The sequence below is a fragment of the Pecten maximus genome, unplaced genomic scaffold (assembly GCF_902652985.1).
Source record: "Pecten maximus unplaced genomic scaffold, xPecMax1.1, whole genome shotgun sequence".
In the NCBI taxonomy this organism is placed as follows: Eukaryota; Metazoa; Mollusca; class Bivalvia; order Pectinida; family Pectinidae; genus Pecten; species Pecten maximus.
Genome location: NW_022982969.1, coordinates 18,598 through 40,986, shown reverse-complemented (window position 1 = coordinate 40,986; position 22,389 = coordinate 18,598). Strand labels below are relative to the sequence as shown.

The following is a 22,389-nucleotide window of genomic DNA, read 5'->3' as shown; positions in this document are numbered from 1 at the left end:
TGAAAATAAAACAATTTGAAAATGCTAACATTAGACAATTTATACCAGTCCACATTTTTCAAGGGAGGCAACTCACCCGTGGATAATATTTTATCAAAAAATTGAAGAAATATGTCCAAAAACAATTACATTTGTATTTAATGTATGTTGGTATTCAAAATTATACAAATAATGAGTCTACCACCCTCCACCCTCGCCCCTAACCCATGCGGTTTGGGGTTTTTCCCACCCTTCTAGACTTAAATCGTTTGTTTCATCTTTGAAACCATTCAATTCCCCACCCAAAAATCATATATAGCCTTACTGGGCATCATAAAATGAGCACATTCCTGATATCAAAATAGGCCATAGGTTTTTCCCTAACCCTGGGGACCGAAAGTTTCCATAAATACAAGCATGTTGAATTCAACTTCATTTCTGGTATATCTTTGAAACAGCTAAGATCCCCACAACATAATCATACATCAACAAATTAAGCTATCAGCAAATAGAACATAAACATTATTTGGACGTTTCCTTGAATAGACCAGATGAGCGATACAGGCCCTCTGGGGATCTTGTGTAACGATAGGCAAACCGTTTGATAATCGATCAGTTGCCACTAACTGATTTCATACAATCATCGATGATGCAATCTTAGCAGATTCCCATCACTAATATATGTACGTCTGTACTGGCACAAGATTTCACTCCTGCTCTATACACATCAATGTCCCCAACATTTTAATAGCATACAAAAATATTAAGTAAATAATCATATTCTGTTCTATTTCAGACCTCAGATGTCCTCACAACGGAAGCCTCCAAGAGGAAGGTGATCCGACTCTCCAATGGATCAAATGAGGATTTCGCAGTCAAACTCTGGGGAAATGAAGTCGATCTTGATCTCCCATCTGAAGGAGCAAACGTTATTGTGACATGCGTCACAATAACAGAATTTAATGGGAAAAAAGAGGCCAATAGTACAAATTGTACAAAAATCACGGTATGCATCTTGAAACTCTGTTCACTCGGCTATTCCATATAATTGATGTGTGCTTGTGTGAATTGTGTCCATGCTTATTTATTGCCGCAATCTATCTCAAATTTGTTTTCTATTTCAAAAAGCCATAGTATGTTGTGTTTAGCCATATTTGCCATGGATTTTAAAATCCTGCTATACAAATATGTCGCACATTCTTTATGTTGTTAATTACAATTACAAATCAGACAATAATTTCCAAAACCATCACCTACTTCATACATAAAGTGTAAACATGACTCTACTGCTAATTATCATGCTGGTACATGTACACTGTAAAACAAAAAACAAAAAAAATCTGGTTAATCAAGTCACTTTGGTCCTAAATAAAGATTGAATGGTCTATTTCAGAAAATTTTGCCATGATTCCTGAAACAAACATCCATTCCTCAGCTTTTGAAACACATATCACCCACATGTTCCCATTATTTTTTGTTTTCTTTTATCCTGAAACATAGAAATTGACTAAATTCTTACTTTAAAATATCACAGAGAGTAAGATATGTCTTGATTGATAGGATTAGCCTGTCATTCACAATAAAACAATATTATGATATAGCATTCTCAGGAATTTCAATGAAAGTACTAAAAAAATATATAGGTATTACTATGTTGGAGTCAGCCGCGTCATCCGCTCAATGTTTTCTGTGCAATAATTTGAGTTCCCTTTTGCCAATCAAACTCAAACCAATACAGTGCTTCCATACCAAAAGTGCTTCCTTGGGATTGCTTTTCAGGTTAAAAGGTCAAAGGCCAAGGTCACTGTTACTATTAATAGGAAATTGGTTTCCGTGTAATAACTTAAGTTCCCTTTGCCCAATAAAACTCAAACTTAATACAGTACTTCCTTACCAAAAGTGCTCGCTTCGGATTACTTTTCAGGTTCAAAGGTCAAGATCACTGTTAGTATTATCAGAAAATTGGTTTTGATGCAATAACTTGTGTTCCTTTGGACCAATTGAACTCAAATTTTGTATTGGACTTCCACATCAAAAGTGCTTGCTTGCGATTGCTTTTCAGGTTCAAAAGTCATTGTAACTGTAAATAAATAGAAAATCTGTCCAGATCCCTTTCAGTCAATCAACCTAAAACATCATATAGTGCTTTCTGGTTTCTGTATGGAAAACCCTTATATTTTGCTGGTTTCTGTATGAAAAACCCTTATATTTTGCTTGAAACTTTTCAAAGCAGATAAGTTTGATTGTATTGGCAAATTCTACAAATATTTGTACTTATAAATTTTTACTTAACACCGATGCATCTGTATTTTTCGTATAGGTATTACTATCATTCGTCAGTTCATTCATTGTATAGGAATCCATCAGGCAAATCATACAAATTATATTTGGAATACATACAATGGATATCCAAGCTGTTTTTTATTTTTATTTTTTTTTTAATTCAAATCCTAGCTTGCTGTGAAGGCGACACATCCACTTCCGTGGAATTCTTGTTACATTATGATAATATTAACCTTTCAGGAAGTTGCTGAAGATATTCACTTTGATGGGATTGTCGAAGCCATCTGCATTGATGGGTAAGTATCAGTCCTGCCAATTCAATTCCATTTACAAAAAAACTGTTCCCTATTATAGAATAAATATCAGCTAATGTGTCTTAACAAATTTTACCTATCTATGATCGAAACATACACAATTTATATTTTTGATAGGTTATATAATGCCATTGTGTGGCATCCAATATTCGTCCACCAAATATGGTAGGAAGCATCCCATTGTAGCTAGGATTAAAATTTGTACAACTGGGCCCGGCTCACCATGAGACTTAGGGGTAGGTCATAATGGGGTCCATTTAGCAGTATTGCATTGACAATTTCATGTCTGGAACTGAGCATTGCATGACATTGATATTACAGTGATAATTATCCTAGGTGCTTCAGATTCAAATTCTTACAAATGATGTGACCGACCCCCACAGGGCCTTTAGGGCAGGGCTAACTGGGGTCCATTTGGGGTGATTTTTAAAAATTGTCAATTTCAAAGCCCATACGTTTTGTTTTGCTCACAGGAGAGGTGCTAACCTTTGCAACATTTTATACTGGAGATCACATCTTAATGGAAATGATTAATAATTAGTTACAATTATGAACAGGGCCAAAACTATACTACTATTTACAAAGGAACTACAGTATTTACAAATGCATTGTCAACACAAAGAAAATCAAGATATATGTTTAACACTTGCGTGACCTTTAAGCCCATGGGCCTCTTGTTTCAATAATCACTCCATCAAGCTTATCACTTTATCACATCATCTGACCTGAAGGGTCAAAATGATCTTAATCCATGCTGTTTCAACCTATCCATCTGTAAACTTTTCACCATTCAAACATGTCAAGCTCCACCATTGGGATTGAGCTTTATCTTAAATGAAATGTCATAATTTATATTTTCACTACTTTCAGTGAAGAGTCCAGCATAATTTTGCAAGATGACGAGGAAATCTTAAAAATTACCACTGAAGAACTGAAGAAGGTTTTTCCTACTCTCAAATTTCAAGACAACACAATCGTAACAGGAATGAAGAGGGGAGTAAAAGTCCTGGAGCTGTGAGTACATAGATTTATTGTGCAATGCGTTTGAAACCTTTCTTTTGGGTATCGTGCACATGTTATTAGCTCACCTGGTCCGAAGGACCAAGGTGAGCTTATGCCATACCGTGGCGTCCGTCCGTCTGTCAACAATTGACTTATTTGACTTCTTCTTCATAACCTCTGATCAGAATTTGAACATATTTGGTCAGAAGCATCCCTATGGGTAGGGGACTCAAAATTGTACAAATGATGGAGCTGACCCCCTGGGGGCCTCTGGGGTGGTGGTCAATTTGTTTAAACAACTTCTTCTCTGAAACTAAGCAATGGATATTACTCACATTTGTATGGTAGCATGGTTATGGGATTGAGATTCAAAATTGTAAAAATGTTTGGGTTGACCTGGCTGCCAGGGGGCTGAGGGGTGGGACCAAAAGGGGTCAATTTGGCTAAATTGATTTAAACAACTTATTCTCTGAAACTTAGCAATGGTTTGACTGGTAGCATCCTATTGGGGTAGGGATTCAAAATTGCATAAAGGAAGGAGCTTACCCCCAAGCTTAGGGGGCAGAGGTCAGCGTCAAAAGGGGTCAATTGGTCTAAACAAGTTCTTCTCTGAAACTAAGCAATGGATATCACTCACATTTGTGTGGTAGCATCCCTATGAGGTCGCGCCAAAAGTCAATATCATTTTATGGATTAATGCACTTTTTGGAATTTTCAGTATTAAAATAAAACCAATGTTCATGTACCCATATAAAATGCTTATGATATATATTGACATAGCAATACCAGCGACAAATTTACTTCAGCATCATTCTTGTTTCATATCTCATGAAACCAGGTGAGCGATACAGGCCCTCTGGGCCTCTTGTTCGATGGTGTGCTTGTAGTAATTCTGGTTGAATATTGAAAACAATGAATTTATATATCAAACTACAATGTAACATTAATAAATTAAAGAACACAAAACACTATCATATTATAATTGCAATTCAATTAGTATGTCAATTAAGTTCTTATTGTACAACATTACATTTCATCTTAATACCTCCACACAAGATTTTGCCTGAGAGCCCTGCCTATACCCGAGTACTGATTATATATTATATAAATAAGCTGAAAAAATACTCTCCAACAGAGATTTTGAAACAGAAAGTATTACGGGCCATCATTCATGAAGAATATACACTAACATATGAATATAAAACGATTTAAGTAGAAAATGGTGGGAAATAATTGAATAAGAACTTCTAATTATTACTTCTCTAGAAATAGGTTTAAAACACCAAATGTGCAAATGAACTGCCTCACTAAGTGTCAGGTAGAATCAAATACTCTTCACAGATAGAAAGATCTAGGGTGTGTTACCCAAATTGTGAATTTCAAGACCATGGGGTCTCAAGTTTGCCCCTGGTGAGTAAGTAAACTTAACTATAATAACTTGGGTTTACATTATCACCATTGGATGACAGTTTTATGGTATGGACATGTTGGCCTTGACTGGCCACCGATGCTGATGGGCAGGGCCAAAAAGGGGTCATATTTGTTGAAAATTGAGAAAAAAAATTCTTTAGACCCAAATGATATAGAATCAGATACTTTTCATAGGTGGATGGGTCTTACAGTGCTTTACAAAAATTGTGAATTTCATGGCCTTTGGGTCTCATGTTTGCCCCTTTGGTGTTGTTTATATAAGGAAATCTCGTTTTTGACTATCATTTGTGTCTATTCAAATTAGCAGATTTGAAAGACAGTTTGCTGATATGCAATTTTGGCCCCAAGGGTTTGGAGGGTAGGGCGAGAAGGGTCAAATTTAGAGAAATATTTCAAAACACAGGTGATTGTTAAGCCCCTTGAGCTTCTTGTTTTAATTGTTTTTTTAATTCGTGTAATTTCCAAACTTGACACTGACAACATTGTTGTAGATGAAATAACAATGCTATATATATGTGAAAGAGGGTTGACTGCCTGAGATCAGCTTATTTGCAAACGTGTGCATTCGGCCTAGTTGATTATAGAGATCTTTAAATGATTTAAGTATTTTTGAATAAATTTGATTTCATTACAGGCAGAAATTCGTCCTATTGCCAATGCTATATGTTCACTTTTCTTTCATTTCAGACACACAGTTTAAGATGAATGATTCCTGCTGGACAGTTTTGAATGAAGATATCTGACGTACACTTCTCAATTTCAACTGTATATGATGACTTTCCTGTCTTCTTAAGTCTTAGATTAACCTAATCGCCTTTTGTCTGTCGTCCGTCAATAAACAATTTACATTTTCAACATCTTAACTCAAACCACATTTAGCAGGTAACTTTAATGGCCAAAAGTAAACCAAATTACAAATTATAAGGTCACATCTCATGGGTCTGAAGGATGAGACCGAAATGTGTCACATTCACTGAAGAGAAACTTCACCTGAAGACCTACATAGGGTAAAAGTCAAAACTTTTCATAGATGGAAGGGACAGGGTAGAATTCAAAACTTTTCATAGAATGAAGGAACTGACAGTGCCATACCAAAATGGTGAATTTCATTCATCTGGGATTGTCCATTTGGCCCTGGGGACGGGTAAAATTTACAAAATTTTATATACGGAAAACACTTTTTAACTATTCTTTGTTATTGGAATTAATTCTAACTTTTATAACATTATCAGCATTGGATGACAGCTCCTCTTCTTTTCAAATCCTAATGAGAGTAGAATTAAATACTCTTCAAAGAAAGGAAAATCTGATCGTTCTTTACCAAACTGGTTATTTTCATGATTTTTTGTCAGTCATTTACCCCTGGGGAGGGGGAAACCAACACGTTTAAATAAGTAAATAAAACATTTTATTCTCATTTGATTTCTATTTCCCATTGGCTGATAAGCAATTAAGTAAATATTTCCAAACACAGGTGATCGTTAAGGCCCATGAGCCTCTTGTTACATATTTTTATAATATTCAGTATTTATCAAATACAAAATACACCATGAACAACCCTGTGTTTGAGAGCGTCACTGTCTGTGCCTGCCGGAGTAACCATTTGTTATCAATATCATTTTTGTAACATTTCAATTATATTAACAAATTAATCACATATATCTTAAACGAGTTTGTTTTCGATAACAAGTATCAACAATATCAATTTTGAACATTCCAATTAGCTTCACACTTTTATCGAAAATACCTTAAACAAGTTTGAGTTTGAGGTAAAATGTATGAACATTCCAATTACCTTCACACTTTTATCGAAAATACTTTAAATGAGTTCGAGTTTGAGGTAACATGTATCAACAATATCAATTTTGAACATTCCAATTAGCTTCACACTTTTATCGAAAATACTTTAAACGAGTTCGAGTTTGAGGTAACGTATCAACAATATCAATTTTGAACATTCCAATTACCTTCACACTTTTATCGAAAATACTTTAAACGAGTTCGAGTTTGAGGTAACGTGTGTCACGATATCAATTTTGAACATTCCAATTAGCTTCACACTTTTATCGAAAATACTTTAAACGAGTTCCAGTTTGAGGTAACGTGGGTCAACAATATCAATTGTGAACATTCTAATTAGTTTCGCACATTATTAAAAAATGCCTTAAACGAGTTTGCGTTTGAGGTAACCATTTCTCAACAATATCATTTTTGTCATATTCCAATCAGTTTCACATTATTAGAATAATACAATGATTTTTCTGTTTGAGGGTGTCTCAAAATGTGACAAATACTTATCGATATAAGATAACTTCTCCAGACTATGCATTTACCGATAACAATCAAACACAAATACACTTATACAATTTTGTGTTTGAGAGTTTCATAGTCTGTCTAAAATACATTTATGAACAATATCATTTGTGAATAATTCTAAAATACCATCAATGAGTTTGTGTTTCAATTCCAAGTTTGTGTCTGAAGTGCCACAGTCTGATCTTACCACAGTTACCATTTATCAGCAATGCCACCTTGAAATATTCCATTCAGTTCATGCATATTTTTTAAAATTCTGTTGAAACCTTTGTTTGTCTGTGCCATTGGTACAAACAGATTTGTTGTTTATCTGACCTAAATGGTCGTGATAATCTATAGTCATTGTGCTTCATCTGTCGTCGTCCACCATTCGTAAACTCTACCCTTTCAAGCTTTTCAAGTTCTACCAGTAGGCCTGAATTTTCTCCTGCCTCAAATGATCCAGACATAGTCCTATCAGAGTGCTATTTTTTGGGTCAGATAGACATCTCGAGAAATCCGAGATGTCTGTAATAGCATCCCTTTTTCCCCAGTTTCATTCCTACTACCATTGATCGTAAATTTATTGGGTTGTTCTGGAAGGGATGCTAACAAAGTGTTGTTTATATATTGGCCTGATCACAAAATTTGCAGGGTAGCCATCATTGCATAATTATTGTCTTTTTCTCATGTGCCACTATATAGCTATTTGGTGGCAGCCATCCTGGCGACAGTTCTAGTATGAAATCCAGCATGGTTACTTATTACAGCTAAGGCTATAGTCATTACTTTCTGGGTTGCACGAATACCTTTGAATCGTTGACATTCTCACATCATAACCAATGGTTAGCATCACACGATGTACACAATCATGTTATAAGAATAGATTATGTTGTCTTTCACACTCCCCGTCATTATTTCTGTATTATGTCTTTTAGTTAATAAGCATTGCTGGACAAAAGAAGCAGCAAAAATACAACATAGGATCTGTTCTCACCACTTAGCTACATTACTTCCTTTGTGCTATATCTTTAAAACTTTGGAGATTTCTGATGCATATCGTTATCAATATAGCCACTGGGTCTTAACCCAACGCTTATGGCTTAGTTTACGGGTTATGCTTTTTACAATTAATTCTATTTATGATATTGTCACGCTTCAAACGATAATGACAATATTGCTGTAATAAGGGACCCGGCGGGATTTCCACCAAACCCCACACCCCATCCCTATGGACTAAATAATATCATTGCAATTGTTGAGATCCATAATCTATAACCATATAAAGCATCAAAAAAATTAAACAAGATCTTGCCATTATGGCTCCCCAGGTCTTACATAATGCTATTACTTTTTGTACATTTAATGACTTTCTCTGCATCAAACCAGGTGTGCGTTATTAGACTTGTTTGTTTTTGTATATATGTTTAGTTCTTGCTGTGTTTTCTGTCAACATTTGTGACCATAAACTTTTTGACTAAAGTAAAATAGTCACATCCAGTCCGCAGTTCCATTTCTGGAAAATACCTGATAACAAGCAGTAAGTCATTGTTATTTGAAATAAAACATAAAATTGATATTTGTTCTTGATTGTTTTTTTTTTTTTTTCCACTCATCTTTTTGAAGACTTCATTCAAAACCCAAAACACATACACACCATTATATTGAAAACATCCTGTACAGTGTATAGTGTAAGGTGAATACACAGACCTATAAATTCAATCTTTAAAATCGTTCTTTGAACAACATAACCTCTTGATACCCCATAACAAAGTACCTGTTAACAATATCGCTCAAATAGCAAACACAGATAAAACGTTCATATTATAGCGCATAATAACGAACATCAAGCTGATGAATTGTCCGACATTTTTAGGCCACCTGACTCAAAGTTTCAAAGTGATCTATTTAAATCGCCTTTTGCCCATCATGCTTCGGTAAAAAAAATACACTTTTGACTTCGTCTTTAAAACTGCTGAACCAAATTCATTGGAATTTGACAGGAAACTACAAATAAAACCACCATATGTTAGTACATATTTGAGAACAATAAGCTGATGATCAAGTACTTATATTATGTTATTAAGTTCAAAGATATGGTCGCATATCTAAAACAAGAACTTTTTTGAACGACCATAACTTAATCAGGGATTGTTCTCTTTCCATCACATTCAGTGTGTCATGTAGATTAGAGACAGAGCAAACATTTCTCCATGCCATCTTATCAGAATATGTCTAGGTCATGACCTCGCCAAGGGTTAAATAAAGAAAATGTCAAAAAAATTCTCAATCTAAGAACTTTTTCCGCCACAAACGAAAGAGTTTGATGCACTGAGACGGAATGTGAATTTTTTTGATCATCGGATAAAAAATGACGGAGATATGGCACTTTGAAAATTTCAAAGTTTTTCCCGCCAAAATTCAAAATTCAAAAATCCGGCAAAAATGCCTTAATTTTTTCATCTCCTTCATTTATACACATACAGATCTGATATTTGGCACAACTATAGAACGTAAGAGTGGCTACAAAAGAAGTTACTTTTCATTGACCTTGGACCTCATTCAAGGTCAAATCATCCAAAAAAATAAAATTTGATTTTTTTTTTATTTTGAATCAGGCTCTTTGTCTACTCGTTTTTTCCTTGAGCAATCAGTACATCTTGTAGTTTATGGTTGGCCCAAACTTTTCTCCGTAACATGTTATCAGAAAATATGTCAAGGTCAAGGTCTAAGCACGAGGTCAAATCAAAGTCAAAATTTTAAAATTCAAAATGAGTTAATTTTTTAATTGCATTTCAAAGTGCATGCTTTACCAATACGAACTTTGTAAGTTTTATATTCTTACGATGAATAACGACGTAGAAATGAAACTTTAAAAATGTTCGTTTTCCCGCCAAAATTCAAATTTGTCCTAAAAACGCACTTTGTTTTCCCCTTCTCCTTTATCTTTACATACACATGTTTGACATTTGGCACGATGATAGCATGTACAAATGCCTATAAATAATATTACTTTTTATTGACCTTGACCTTCGTTCAAGGTCACAGAGGTCAAATGATAAAAAATCGAAAATTTCAAATTCTCTTAAAAACGGTTTATTTTTATCATATATGACAGAAAACGTTCTTTTGAAGATGTTTATAACGTTTCAAGGTCAAAAATCAGATATATCTCATTAAAAGCCATTTGGAAAATATTTCACTCCCAAAATTAAATATAATCCTACATTTACACTTGAAATGTTTTTCTTTCAATACTCTGACACATACAGACTTGATAATTGGCACATCTATAGTTTGAATGACTGGCTACAAAAGTTAGGCAAATCTTTGACCTTCACCTTCGAAGTTGAAGGTCACAGATACGGTTGAAAGTCCAATGATCGGTTAAAGACGGGAAGCGAAGAGAAAACGTAGGTAAAACGTACAAAAGCGTTCGTCAGAACGAGAACATGTCTGCGATCATTTTCTTGTTGGAAATCCCGTGTTTTGATCTTGATCAAATCTAGTTATTATTATTATTATTATTATTCTTAACACTTTTTTTGTGAACAAAATCTCTCAAAAACGAATGCAGATAGAACGTTCATATCTTAGTACATGATAGACAATATCAAGTTGTCGATCTTGGTGCAATTTTATGTTCATACGTTCAACGGTCAAGGTCACAGATCTATAAATAGAACATTTTTGGACGTTTTTTGAACGATCATAACTTCGTAACGGATCGTTCTATTTCGTTTCAGTTCAGTGTGTTATGTAGATCATGGTCGGGGCTAACTTTTATCCATGCCATGTTATCAGAGAATATGTCAAGGTCATGACCTCGCCAAGGGGTAAAGAAAATATCGAAAAAAAAATTCTCAATCTGAAAACTGTTTGCACGAAAGAGTATGATGCACTGAGACGAAATATGAACTTTTTTTGATCGTCGGATGAAAAATGACGGAGATATGGCACTTTGAAAATTTCGAAGTGTTTCCCGCCAAAATTCAAAAAACGATAAAAAATGACTAAAAATTTTTCAGCTCCTTCATTTATACACATACAGATTTGATATTTGGCACAACAATAGCATGTAAGAGTAGCTACAAAAAATACTATTTTTCATTGACCTTGACCTTCATTCAAGGTCAAATTATCAAAAAAACTAAAATTCAAAAAAAATCTTTTGAGTCAGGCTCTTTTTCTGTTCGTTTTATTCCCTGAACAATCAGTGCATCTTGTAGATCATGGTCGGCACTAACTTTTTTCTAATATATATGTTATCAAAAAATATCTCAAGGTCAAGGTCTAAGAATGAGGTCAAATCAAGGTCAAAAATTTTAAATTCAAAATTACTAATTTTTTTATATGAATCGGAAAGTGCATGATTAATCATGACAAACGGTGCAAGTTTTATGGTCGTGCGATAAAAAATGACGTAGAAATGGCACGTAGAAAAATGTTGGTTTTCCCGCCAAAATTCAAATTTGTCCCAAAAATGCACTAAATTTCCTTTTACTCATATATCTTTACACATACAGATTTGATTTTTGGTACAGTGATAGCTTGGTCAAAGGGCTATAAACTTAATTGCTTTTCATTGATGTTGACCTTGGCTCAAGGTCACAAAGGTCAAATGATCAAAAATCGAAAATTTCAAATTTTCAAAATATTTTCATCGTATGTGAAAGAAAACGTTATTTTAAAGATGTTTGCAACGTTAGAAGGTCAACTGATCGGTTAAAGAAGGGAAGCGAAGAGAAAACGAATAGAAAACGAAGAGAAATCGTAGGTAAAACGTACAAAGGCGTTCGTCAGAACGAGAACATATCAGCGATCATTTTCTTGTTGGACGGTTAAGACAATAAATGTTATAGGATACATGATCCAGTATGGGATACACGATACATGGAACGGGATTCACAGTACAGTAAACACGATACGAGGTACGGGATACACGGTTCACAGTACAGTAAACACGACACAAGGTACGGGATACACGGTTCACAGTACAGTAAACACGATACAAGGTACGGGATACACGGTTCACAGTACAGTAAACACGATACAAGGTACGAGATATACGATTCACGGAGGTCAAATGATACAAAATCGAAAAATTCAAATTCTTTTAAAACGGTGTATTTTCATCGTATGTGAAAGATAACGTTATTTTAATATTGTTTAAAGAAGGGAAGCGAAGAGAAAACGAAGAGAAATCGTAGGTAAAACGTACAAAAGCGTTCGTCAAAATGAGAACATGTCAGCAATCATTTTCTTGTTGGAAATCCCGTGTTTTGATCTTGATCAAATCTAGTTATTATTATTATTCTTAACACTTTTTTTGTGACCAAAATCTCTCAAAAACGAATGCAGATAGAACGTTCATATCTTAGTACATGATAGACAATATCAAGTTGTCGATCTTGGTGCAATTTTATGTTCATACGTTCAACGGTCAAGGTCACAGATCTATAAATAGAAAATTTTTGGACGTTTTTTGAACGATCATAACTTCGTAACGGATCGTTTTATTTCGTTTCCGTTCAGTGTGTTATGTAGATCATGGTCGGGGCTAACTTTTATCCATGCCATGTTATCAGAGAATATGTCAAGGTCACGGCCTTGCTATGGAGTAAACAAAATGTCGGAAAAAAATTTCTGAAACTAAATATTGTTTTCATCTCGCCTGAAAGAACAAGAACCACTGAGACGGAGTGTGCAAATCTTTTAATAATCGGATAAAAAATGACGGAGATATGGCACTTTGAAAATTTCGAAGTTTTTCCCGCCAAATTTCAAAAATCGGCAAAAAATGACTAAAATTTTTTCAGCTCCTTCATTTATACACATACAGGTTTGATATTGGGCACAACAATAGCATGTTAGAGTAGCTACAAAAAATACTATTTTTCATTGACCTTGACCTTCATTCAAGGTCAAATTATCAAGAAAACTAAAATTAAAAAAAAATCTTTTGAGTCAGGCTCTTTTTCTGTTCGTTTTATTCCCTGAACAATCAGTGCATCTTGTAGATCATAGTCGGCACTAACTTTTTTCTTATACATGTTATCAAAAAATATCTTAAGGTCAAGGTCTAAGCATGAGGTCAAATCAAGGTCAAACATTTTAAATCCAAAATTACTAATTTTTTTATATGAATCAAAAAGTGCATGAATAATCGTGACAAACGGTGCAAGTTTTATGGTCGTGTGATAAAAAATGACGTAGAAATGGCACTTAGAAAAATGTTGGTTTTCCCGCGAAAATTCAAATTTGTCCCAAAAATGCACTTAATTTCCTTTTACTCATACTCATATATCTTTACACATACAGATTTGATTTTTGGTACATTGATAGCTTGGACAAAGGGCTATAAAATTAATTGATTTTCATTGATGTTGACCTTCGCTCAAGGTCACAAAGGTCAAATGATCAAAAATCGAAAATTTCAAATTTTCAAAATATTTTCATCGTATGTGAAAGAAAACGTTATTTTAAAGATATTTGCAACGTTAGAAGGTCAACTGATCGGTTAAAGAAGGGAAGCGAAGAGAAAACGAATAGAAAACGAAGATAATTGTAGGTAAAACGTACAAAAGCGTTCGTCAGAACGAGAACATGTCAACGATCATTTTCTTGTTGGACGGGATAGACGATAAATGTTACAGGATACATTATACAGTACGGGATGTACAATACATGGAACGGGATTCACAGTACAGTAAACACGATACAAGGTACGAGATACACAATTCACAGTACAGTAAACACGATACAAGGTACGAGATACACAATTCAAAGTACAGTAAACACGATACAAGGTACGAGATACACGATTCACGGTACAGTAAACACGATTCACGGTTTAGTAAACACGATACAAGGTACCAGATACAGGGTACAGTAAACACGATACAAGGTACCAGATACGGCATACACACTATGGAATACACGATACGGGATAGACGATAAATACTACTGGATACATGATACAATACGGGATACACGATACATGGAACAGGATTCACAATACAGTAGACACGGTACGAGATACACAATTCACAGTACAGTAAACACGATACAACGTACGAGATACACGATTCACTGTTCAGTAAACACGATACAAGGTACGAGATACACAATTCACTGTACAGTAAACACGACACAAGGTACGAGATACACAATTCACAGTACAGTTAACACGATACAAGGTACGAGATACACAATTCACAGTACAGTTAACACGATACAAGGTACGAGATACACGATTAACAGTACAGTAAACACGATACAAGGTACGAGATACACGATTCACTGTTCAGTAAACACGATACAAGGTACGAGATACACAATTCACTGTACAGTTAACACGATACAAGGTACGAGATACACAATTCACAGTACAGTAAACAGGATACAACGTACGAGATACACAATTCACAGTACAGTTAACACGATACAAGGTACGAGATACACGATTAACAGTACAGTAAACACGATACAAGGTACGAGATACACGATTCACTGTTCAGTAAACACGATACAAGGTACGAGATACACAATTCACTGTACAGTTAACACGATACAAGGTACGAGATACACAATTCACAGTACAGTAAACACGATACAACGTACGAGATACACGATTCACTGTTCAGTAAACAGTAAACACGATACAAGGTACGAGATACACATACATGGAACAGGATTCACAATACAGTAGACACGGTACGAGATACACAATTCACGGTACAGTTAACACGATACAAGGTACGAGATACACGATTCACTGTTCAGTAACACGATACAAGGTACGAGATACACAATTCACTGTACAGTAAACACGACACAAGGTACGAGATACACGATTCACAGTACAGTAAACACGATACAAGGTACGAGATACACAATTCACAGTACAGTTAACACGATACAAGGTACGAGATACACGATTAACAGTACAGTAAACACGATACAAGGTACGAGATACACGATTCACTGTTCAGTAAACACGATACAAGGTACGAGATACACAATTCACTGTACAGTTAACACGATACAAGGTACGAGATACACAATTCACAGTACAGTAAACAGGATACAACGTACGAGATACACAATTCACAGTACAGTTAACACGATACAAGGTACGAGATACACGATTAACAGTACAGTAAACACGATACAAGGTACGAGATACACGATTCACTGTTCAGTAAACACGATACAAGGTACGAGATACACATTCACTGTACAGTTAACACGGTACCTACCTGAAAATATTAAAAAAGCCCTAAAAATCAAACAGAAAAATAAAATACTAAGGTAATATGAAGGAACTATACAAGAGGAGAAAAGAACGGGACAAACCAAAAAGAATAAAGGACTAGAAAAGAAAAAAAACCAAACCAAGGAAGAAAGAAACGAAAGGAAAGAAAACTAGACAATAACAAAACTTAAGCAAGATAAACATAAAGACAACCGACTATCAAGTCAAAAAATCCACCGCCCCTTAATGATAATCCAAACCAATTATTACAAATTGTCTCTATCTGAAAAATCCGGGGTGGCACGGACCGACGTGGGGGGGGGGGTGCAGGGTGGCGGCGGAGGAGGGGGGCGGGGCGGGGGGGGGTGGGGGGGGGGGGGGGGGGGGGCGGGGGGGGGGGGGGGGGGGGGGGGGGGGGGTGCGGGGGGGGGGGGGGGGGGGGGGGGGGGGGGGGGGGGGGGGGGGGGGGGCGGGGGTGGGGGGGGGGGGGGGGGGGGGGGGGGGGGGTGCGAGGGGGGGTGGGGGGGGGGGGGGGGGGGGGGGGGGGGGGGGGGGGGAGGGGGGGGGGGGGGGGGGGGGAGGGGGGGGGGGGGGGGGAGAAGGGGGGGGGGGGGAGTGGGTGGGGGAAAGGGGGGGGGGGAGGGGGGGGGGGGGGGGGGAGGGGGGGGGGGGGGGAAGGGGGGGGGGGGGGGGTGGGGGGTGGGGGGGGGGAGGGGGGGGGGGGGGGGGGAGTGGGGGCTGGGGGGGGGGGACGCTCCAAACAACACATACAATAAAAAAAATAAAAAATCCTCCTATCTCGCCACCTCAACTGGTCCGCTTGTCGCGCGCCCGGGTGCGGGGGGGGGGGGGGGTGGGGGGGGTGTGGTGGGGGGGGGGGCTGTCACAGAAAATAACGCAAACAACAGTTGTTAAAAAAAAAAACAATATACACCCATCCTGAAAAAAAAACCAAAGTTACAAACCCAGGAAAAAGAAAGAAAAAAAAAAACAACAGTAAGTAACACGATACAAGGTACGAGATACACAATTCACTGTACAGTAAACACGATACAACGTACGAGATACACGATTCACTGTTCAGTAAACAGTAAACACGATACAAGGTACGAGATACACAATTCACTGTACAGTAAACACGACACAAGGTACGAGATACACGATTCACTGTTCAGTAAACACGATACAAGGTACGAGATACACAATTCACGGTACAGTTAACACGATACAAGGTACGATATACAGGTACAGTTTACACGACATGTACTTTTTGGACACTTAGTTTATTAAAGTTCCTTTTCATATTATATTGAACATGATTTGTCTCGGGCGGTAATTAGGTTTCACAGGTATAACTCGCTTCCGGTTTGTAAGTTCCCGACGACTGTGATGACCAAACCGCATGATGTCTACTCCGGTACTGCTCAGAACATGGTATATTTAATAGTAGATAAGTTAAAGTTTAATAATTCAAGTAGAAGTATGCGAACTGCAGTTTTCAACCTTGATAATTTTCTCGTTTACAGTAGGCCTACTGCGTTTAGGAACTACAGTAACTTCAGTTCGGATGTCCACGTGTTTCAGTGCTCAAGATCACGAAATTTGTTATTTAAGATAAACATTGTAAAAAATGTATATTTTAAGACAATTCGATAACATATCTTTACGCAAATTGATAAGCAGTCCCATTATTTGGCGAAACATAGTTTGTTTTTGTTTGTTTTTTTCCATTGCCGGAAGGATGTATTTCTAATTTAATATCCATTGCGGAGATTAGTTTACTTATTTGTACTTCCGGTGTGAAGCCTGTCGACATTCATTCAGGGATATTGTTTTTAAAAATCATACTTTTCATTGAATGACAAAGACACTCTTTGATGATTCTATATTCCTATTCACTATCAGCAAGCCTACATATATCTACTTATATTGTTAACATACCATTGCCATGCAAATCAACATATCCGTACGAAGGTAAGACTGAATAATATCTACTGATTTGTCCGAGCTCCCATCGATTATAGTAAAGTCTAATTACAATATTAAAAGTTGAAATGGCATAAGTATATGTATGTTTGATCTATCATTTCAACTATATGGTTGAATTTTTGGTATTTTATAACTATGCTATAGCAATAACGATTTACAATTACAAAAGTAGTCTAAATTTAATAGTGTCTTTTGTTCATGGGTTATAATTATTTTATCAAATAACAAGACCAACATGTTAAAACGCTGACATAGATATACTGTTATATAGTGTATCTTCTAGAGGCTTTAAATCCGTTATGAATCTATTTTTTGTCTATTTTTGTCCTAAGTGTTTTTTCATACTTTTTATTTCTGTTTGTCCTAAAAATTTCTTTTCTCTTTTTGTGTATTCACCTGTTTTTATTGTGGAAATCGATATCTGTCAAAACAAGGAACAATCGAACAATGCAATGGTTTATCTGAGTTTTTTTATCTCTATTTTTTTTATCATCGACAATGGCTAAGTTTGAGATTATGTCTTTGAACGTTAGGGGGTTATACTCATGTAAAACTAAAAGAGTTGATCTGTTTAATTGGATAAAGGAGAAGCGGAAATCTGTTATATTTTTACAAGAAACTCACAGTTGTAAAGAAATTGAAACTCAATGGGAAGATGAGTGGGGGAGAAAATGTTTTTTTAGTCATGGCAGTACGTCTAGTGCTGGGGTTGCTATATTTTTTGGAAAGGAAATAGATATAGAGATTCACAGTAAAGTTATAGATCCTAATGGTAGATATATTATTTTAGATGTTTCACTAAATGAAACAAGATTAACGTTAACAAACTTATATGGACCCAATAATGATATACCTACTTTTTTTGATCATATATATAGACTAATAAGACAAGCTTCTAATACAAAGATTATAATGGGAGGAGATTGGAATGTAGTAAATGATATAGATATGGACACGTACAACATCATTCAAGATAGTCATAGACAGAGTAGGGAATGTATCAGTGAAAACATGGAAGATTTAAATTTATTTGATGTTTGGAGATTACACCATCCTGAAAAAAGACTTTATACATGGCGTAGAAAAAATCCACTAAAACAAAGCCGGTTAGATTACTTTTTGATTTCTCAAGATATTTTTGATATAACTACAGATTCCAGTATCTCACCGGGTTATAGAACTGACCATTCCTGTATACATCTGACTTGTAGAAAAGACAATAACATAAGAGGTAAGGGATATTGGAAGTTTAATTGTAGTCTACTTAAGGATAAAAAATGGGTCGACTTGGCAAACCAATGCATTAAAGATACTGTTAATGAATACAAAATTGCTGGTAATTGGGAAACATTAGAACATATAGAGTTGGGTGTAAATGATCAGATGATGTTTGAAATAATAAAAATGAAAATCAGAACCTTAACAGTAGATTATTCAATTCAAGCTTCAAAAGAAAAGAAAAAGAAAGAAAAAGTGATTGCAGAAAAGATCCAGAATTTAGAAAATTCCATAAATAGTCAACCCACTGCCAAACTATATGAAGATTTGGAAAAAGAAAATAAAGCATTATATGATTTGAGAAAAGAAAAAATTGAAGGGATTATTATGAGATCAAAGGTTACATGGCATGAAAAGGGGGAAAAAGGTTCTGACTTTTTTTGCAATCTTGAAAAACAAAATTACACCAATAAAACTATAAAGGAGTTGATTAACTCTGATGGTGATCTTATAACAGAGATAACTGAAATATTAGAAGAAGAAAAAAAAATTTATGAACAACTTTACTCCAGTAGAAATATTGGCAATAACTCATCTCCTCTTTTCGATCATGAGAAACAAATACCAGATACAGATAAAGAATGTTGTGAAGGTCTAATTAATGTTGATGAGTGTACTAATGCTTTGAAAAATATGAAAAATGGGAAAAGTCCTGGGTCAGATGGATTTAGTAGTGAATTCTATAAATTCTTTTGGAAAGATTTGAAATACCTTGTTTGCAGATCCATTAACTATGCATATAATAACGGAACCTTATCAGACTTTCAAAACCAGGGAATCATAACTTGTATACCAAAAGAATCAAAAGACAGAAGATTAATTAAGAACTGGAGACCTCTCACCTTACTCAATACTGATTACAAAATAGCATCGGCAGCAATAGCAAACCGTATAAAAAGAGTCTTACCAGTAATCATAAGCAATACACAAAAAGGATTTATGAAGGATAGGTTTATTGGAGAAAATATAAAATTAGTATATGATGTAATGCATAAATTAGAAGAAAAGAATATGTCTGGTCTACTGTTATTAGTTGATTTCGAAAAAGCTTTCGATTCAATAGAATGGAGTTTTATTCAGAGGTCTTTACAATCTTTCAATTTTGGTGAATCTTTGATTAAATGGATACATATTCTATATCATAACGCTAAAAGTAGAATAATTAATAATGGATATTTCTCATCTTTTTTTGAAGTACAACGAGGATGTAGACAGGGGGACCCTTTATCCCCATATCTATTTTTAATAGGCATGGAGATTTTAGCTATACAATTGAAAAAAAATACAAATATTAAAGGTGTTAAGATAAATGATAGAGAATATTTACTCGGCCAATATGCAGACGATGCCTTTCTATTTCTAGATGGTTCTCCCAGATCATTGTCCAGTACAATAACTGATTTTAACAATTTTCATGGTGCATCCGGACTAAACTTAAATGTACAAAAGTGTCAACTAATATGGATAGGTAACAAAAAATACTCTGATGAGGTTTTGTGTCCAGAATATCAGTTTAATTGGACCTCAAATAATTTTAAATTGTTAGGTGTTAATTTTTCACTTGAATTGTCAGATATTATTGAATTAAATTATAAGGAAAAGCTGTCAAAAATTAAAAAACTTCTTGGAATGTGGTCAAAAAGAAATCTTACTTTACTGGGGAAAATTACTGTCATTAAAACACTTGCACTGCCTCTTATAACACATTTACTTTATTCTCTTCCAAACCCTGATAAAAAATGGATAAATGAAATAAACTCAGTTTTCTATAGGTTCATATGGGGATATAAACCGGATAAAATTAAATGAAATACTATGATTCTTGATTATGAAGAGGGTGGATTAAAGATGATACATATTGACAGTTTTATGAAATATTTAAAAATTAAATGGATTAAAAGACTATATAATGAAGCCGGTGACTGGCAATCCTTAGCAAAGACAAACTTTATTAAATTTGGAGGGGAAAGGATGTGGAGCTTGGGTAAATTAAAACTAAAAGAAATAGCAAACACCTTAACTAATCCTTTTTGGAAAGATGTTATTTTAGCATGGGCAGAGTATAAAGATGACGACCTATCATCTGTCCTCGAGGAGGATATTTTAAATTATGTACCACTTACTCTCTTTAGACAGTTTCTTTTGTATGAAGCAAATGGAATTAAAACAGTTAAAGATTTTTTAGATAATAACCTGGAATTTCTACCTTTCAATATGGTAAAAATAAAATGTGATAATCTCAATTTTTTACAATATTTTTCAGTAGTTAAAAAGATACCAAAAGAAAAATTAAATCATGTGAGAAGAGAACATGTTACTGGAAGAAGTACAGATTTGTTTAAAAAAGTTATTGAAATGAAAGATCTAAAATATGTCTATAAATCTCTCGTGAAAAGTTATAAACAATACCCTATAGAAAAGCAAGAGAAATGGATTAGAAAAATAAATATAAATCGAAATGAGGAACTTGATTGGAATAAAATCTATACCATAAGCTTTAAGGTTACTATGGAAACAAAGTTTCAAAATTTACATTTTAAAATTCTTCATAGGATCTTAACTACAAATACTTTTCTATATCAAATTAATGCAATTGATGATAGTTTATGTACCTTCTGTAGGGATTCCCCTGAAACTATTGAACACTTATTTTTTTATTGTAGGAAAGTAGATAGAATATGGATTGAATTGAGAAATTGGATGAATAATATAAACCTAAATAATTCTAGAATAACAGCTCAGATGGGGATCAAAGACATACTATTTATTTGTGACAATGGACCGCCAATAACAAACTATCTAATACTGATAATTAAATATTATATTTATAACTGTCGATTCAGAAAGACCCTACCAACTTTTGATGGTAGTAAGAAACAATTTCTAAAAATAAAGCAAGTAGAGAGAATCTTGGCTTCAGAAACAATACTATAGATAATTTTAACCAGAAATGGTACCCCCTAAACAATTGATTTTTCTTTTCTTTTTTGCTGTTTTTGTCAGGTTATTTTTTTTCAAGGTCTACCATTTCATTGTTCTTTTTCTTCCTTGATAACAGGTGTTTTTAATGTATATTTGTAACCCCAGTGCATGTGGCATAGGTGAGATTTGGAATTTCATGATGTATAAAACACCTTATATTATCTAAACTATTAGAAGGTAATATATATAAAGTTTTGTTTATGTGGATAAATCATTGTGCATTTGTATATATGTGTGTGTGTGTGTGTGTATGTGTATCAGTGGGTGGGTATATGTTTTGGGTGTAAGATTGTGCAACTTAAAATTAAGTCAAATATATATATATAAAATGATGCCAGTCCCAACTGACCCTTGTGGTAACACAGTGGACTTTTTTTGGGGTCATGTTTGTTTCTGTGCTGTACATTTTATATATCATATACAAATATTAATGCATGCAAGTATGTATGATAAGAGTGCACGTGTGAATGAATGTGTTAGGTTGATTGAATGCATTTGTAAAAAAATGTGTACATGTAAAGACAGAGTTTATGCATAAATGTACCTTGTTGAAATTACACATATGCCACATGTCTGTTT

General features: G+C 35.0%; 1 long non-coding RNA gene across 5 annotated transcripts in view; it reads left to right on the top strand.

Moving 5' to 3' along the window:
• The window catches only part of LOC117321208, a 94,905-nt gene that overhangs the window by 54,332 nt on the left and 18,184 nt on the right, over window positions 1–22,389 (top strand). For 2 of the 5 annotated variants that reach the window (XR_004531253.1, XR_004531248.1), the window contains exon 1: window positions 16,917–16,995. The exons of 1 other annotated variant lie outside the window; for it this stretch is intronic. This is a non-coding gene — a long non-coding RNA (uncharacterized LOC117321208). Of the gene's footprint in view, window positions 1–16,916; window positions 16,996–17,194; window positions 17,536–18,703; window positions 18,782–22,389 lie in introns of those variants that run through there. 2 more of the 5 variants (XR_004531252.1, XR_004531250.1) reach the window with 2 other exon arrangements.